The sequence below is a fragment of the Triticum dicoccoides genome, chromosome 1B (assembly GCF_002162155.2).
Source record: "Triticum dicoccoides isolate Atlit2015 ecotype Zavitan chromosome 1B, WEW_v2.0, whole genome shotgun sequence".
Taxonomy (NCBI): domain Eukaryota; kingdom Viridiplantae; phylum Streptophyta; class Magnoliopsida; order Poales; family Poaceae; genus Triticum; species Triticum dicoccoides.
Window position 1 is genome coordinate 8156695 of NC_041381.1, and position 4615 is coordinate 8161309.

The following is a 4615-nucleotide window of genomic DNA, read 5'->3' on the forward strand; positions in this document are numbered from 1 at the left end:
GTTGAATTAATATATAAAACTAGTTTATTTTTAATAAATGCTTAGCTGAACTAATTGAATTAATATAACTAGTTTATTTTAGTAAAATGCTTAGTTGAACTAGTTGAATTAATATTACTAGTTTATTTTTAGTAAATGTTTAGTTGAACTAGTTGAATTAATATATAGAACTAGTTTATTTTTAGTAAATGCTTCGTTGAACTAATTGAATTAATATAACTAGTTTATTTTTAGTGAATGCTTAGTTGAATTAATAGAAGTAGTTGAATTAATTGAATTAGTAAGTGTTTAATGTTTCGCCTAATATGAACATAGGAAATGTCGTCTGACGACGGAAAAAATTTCATTATGTGTGAATACTGTGAAGACCAGCGCGGTCAGTGCGACAGAAATTTCCTTGTTGATGGTAGGCGATTTAGCATCAAGCTGGAGGAGACCTTCGAATTCGATACAGTAAGTCACAACGACAAGTCTGTTTTCGTAATTAAGCATGACTTATATATATATGCTTCATTTGCCTGACTTATAATTTTTAATTTTCACTATTCTACTAGCGCATCCCCTGCCATGCAAGAATTTTTATCTTAGATAAGATAGGTTTCAAAGATATGAAAACTATGGAGGTAAAGAGAGTTTACCTGAAAACAGAGCATGATGGTTATACTTTTAACGTCAAAGTATACAATGCACACACGTACACCTATTTTGAATGAAAAACTTGGCAAGCACTATGCAAGGCTTATGCATTTGAGCCTGGTATGGTTATCACCTTTGATATTCGTCCGGAAGATGATATTGAAGGTAATAGAGACATATGGGTCGATGTGCAGACGCCTCTAGTTCTACCATTATGTGAGTTCTTCTCAACTATATATTTTTCTTTGATATTGCTTATTCAAAAATAATTGACAACTAATTTCTATTGACAGCTTATCTCCATTCAACCAAACATGTCCGGCGCTTGGTAGACAGGACCTACTACTGTCCCGGAGCTGAACTAAACTGCGAGGAGATAAGTCATTATATTTCATGGCTTGAGGATCTTCATACTGTCAAGACAAATTTTCTTCCTGCACTTAGAAATATTAGTACTCAAAATGTGCGACCAATAGTGATGGTATTGAACTACAGTCACATCTATTTAGGAATGATGGTAAGATTTTTACTATTTGTCCTCAGTGCATCTTTTGCATACATAATTTTTTTGCTAAACTATCATTGCTAAGTATATTAATTAAGTACTATACGATGTTCTTCAACAGGGACTCCCGATGACAGTTGTGCCTCAGGGGATCGAGACTAAAGGTCGCATGTCAATTGTTAGCTTACGGCCAAGATATCCTGCATTGCACATTAATGCATTCAGGATTTCTAAAAGCGATGAATGCTTAATAGTGAAAGATTGGAGAAAAATTGTTAACGATCGCAGAGAAGTACTAGGGGCAGCAATGAGAAGCGCAGCCCACGATTAGGAGACAGGTTCATCGGCATGCTCCAGTTTGATGAATTAGGAGAGTTATACATGTTCTATGCTATTTTACCAGAGAGAGAGTAGCTAGCAGGGGTGATTTAGCTAGTTCATGCTGCTCTTAGTACTTGTCCTTTCATGTTCGTGTTCTTCGTTCTGAACTTAAGTGATTTGCTTTTGTGGTGTTATATATGAACGCGTATAATATCATGACAATCATGTTGAACTCGATGATATTTTTGCTTCTGGTACAAGTGAATGTTTCTTCTTTAAGCTAGTAGTGCTGGTGGTGATTAGATATATAGCTAGCGGTAATGGATGACTATGATGATTAATAAGATGATGATGATGAGTTATTATATCATTTAATGAAAGAAACCGCAGATTAGTTTCAGCTGGATGGATCCTACCTAAGTGATAAAGTATATGCCATATCTGTATATATTATAGTTGATCAAGTATAATTAATATGGATATGGCATATACTTGATCACTTAGCTAGCTATACAATGCATCCAGTCGAAACTAATCCGCGGTACTTTCACCTAATGATTTAACAACTCATTATAATGTAAAACAATCACTAAATTAAATTGAAAACACAAAATTAAAGAAATAATAAAAAAACACCCAAACATTTAGTACCGGTTGGTGTTACCAACCGGTACTAATGCCCTACACGCAAACGGGCCTGGCTCGTGCCACGTGGTGGCACTTTAGCGCCGGTTCGTGACGATCCGGTACTAAGGGGGGGGGGTGCTTTAGTCCCCACTCTTTAGTGCCGGTTGGCGAACCGGCACTAAAGGCCGTCACGAACCAGCACTAAAGGCCAGTTCTGCACTAGTGGATGGTTGAGTTGGTGGAGGTCCATAATCTTCATCGTACTCCTCCTCCCCATTGCTATCCTCCTCTTCTTCTTCTTCATGGGTCTCCTCCTCCTCCTTAACCAACCTAGATGATGAGGAAGCATGGCTCGATGTAGCGATGTTACCCTATGTGGCTGCAGGATCATGAGTTTCAACCGAGCCAGCACACCCAAGCAGGCCCTACCAGCTTGCGACAACGCTTCATGAACTTCTACAGCCATAATGAAACAAGGACATAATACTGATCAAATTTATGATTGCAGATGAACAAGAACATAGGGTATTTCTAGGCGGCTGAAATGTTACCTTCATCATCTCCCTCATGCTGTTCCCAGAATCTACGTTCATGGGGGCACGACCTAGTGCATTCTAGCCATCAAAGATGCATCTGTTCAGCTCGCCGAACTGTGAAGGCACAAGTAAGTCACAATGACGAATAAGTGAAGGCATAAGTGAGACAGAAGAACACATCTTACCACTCTGTTGATCAGGGGTGCACTACTAGGAAAAACACTACCAGTAGCATGGATTTTTTGCATACAAGTAGCGTGGATACCCGCGCTACGCTACGGCGCTACAGCTATTTTTTAGCAGTAGCGCGTTTTTTACCCCGCGTTACTGGTAAATGATGATAGCAGTAGCGCTTGTTTTGAAACAAGCGCTACTGGTAAAGGATGATAGTAGTAGCGCTTCTATGATACACCCACGCTACTAGTAACTAATTAGGATTAAAAAAAATCTACCTATTCCAGTGTAGACATACATTTCATAGTACTCACATACATGCATTTTATAATACGCACATTTTATGCATACAGTCAATCATACATATCTATTTTAGATTATATATACACCACACCTATAGGTCATCGTCGCCGGCGCGTCCACAAGCCCGTGTTTGATGGTGTTGATGTCGTCATCATCGCCGCCGCCGCAGCACCGTGAGGATGTCGTCGTCGTCGCTGCCGCAGCCCCATGTCGATGTCGATCTCGTCGTCGTCATCGTCGCCGCCGCAGCCCCATGTTGATATCATCGTCGTCGCCGCCGCAGGTTCGTGTCCATGTGTTCCCTACTAGGAACTCACAAATCCTGGAATTAAACAATGAACCAAGATAGTGCTAGGCATGACCACAAGTGAAAGGAGATAAGGAATTCCAAGGCAGTACGAAATCTTGTTATAGATTCTGAATACAAGCTTTTGAGGCAAATTGCAACAAGCAAAGGCTGTGCACCAAGTAGAAATAATTCCAGGTCATTCGCAAGCAAGCAAGCAAGAAGGGCATCAGCAACAGCAGATGTATTACCAACATTGTACCCTTTACCAGCCGCGCTAGTCAGCGTCGATCACCTCTGCGCCCATGTCGGGAAAGTGAAAACTTGTTAGTACGCAAATTGCATCAGTTCAACCAAATAATATATTACAATTCACGCTCATTAAGTTAGATTCCTTCTCATCTAGCAATTTAAAGGGGCTCATGCCAAAAATATATGCTTAATTCCTCACTGGCTATTCAAACTAAATGGTCCACGAATGCACATGGTCACCATGGATAAAGTTGCAATTCCTAAAGTTGATCATCTCTTTGTTTTGCGAGGAAAAGATAGCATTTTTAGAAAGCGTACAACTACAAATATCTTCTTATGATCTTAGCTAAGCGATACAGTTAAAAGATAAACATGCACAATCATTTTTTTTGAGAATATAAACAAGCACAATCAATATGTGAAAACACCAACTCTTTACATAAAACAAAGATGGAGCATTCGGATATTCAATCATTATGTGGCACTAACCCTCTTGAGAATGCTGACTCGATCTCTACAATCGATCCATAGCTCGCTCATTCTCATGTTCATCTATCTCATGTGAAGAATAAGCTGGTGCTCGTATTCCACCTTCTTGAATGCCATCAAAGAGAGCAGTTCTGTTCTTCGGTAGCTATGAAAAGTGCAGAGAATAGTTATATAAGAATGCATATAGATTTGACAAGTGCAAAAACGTCTTATATCTATTCTGTTTTATTTCTATAAATGTACATAAAGAATTGATTACTTTGGTTCTATAGGTACCATCTTCCTTCTTCTTTTCACACAGAAGAAAAGCCTACTGGTCAGCCTAATCATGACCACCTTAAGATTTTTTATAAATGCACACAAGATCACTAAAAATATATATTTACATTATTCGCATCAGATAAAACTACCCAGTATGTGAATGCAGTGAAATTACTCCTCCCAACGAAGACAAATAGAGCTGCCTGATTTTTTTACAGCAGTAAT

General features: G+C 38.9%; 1 long non-coding RNA gene across 1 annotated transcript; it reads right to left on the bottom strand.

Annotated features, from left to right (window-relative positions):
* Positions 1-3352: 3352 nt before the first annotated feature.
* Positions 3353-4236, bottom strand: LOC119315234. The gene is made up of 3 exons (XR_005152640.1): positions 4130-4236; positions 3640-3685; positions 3353-3424 (listed from the first exon to the last, which is right to left on the bottom strand). It is a non-coding gene; the product is annotated as an uncharacterized LOC119315234 (long non-coding RNA).
* Positions 4237-4615: the final 379 nt, after the last annotated feature.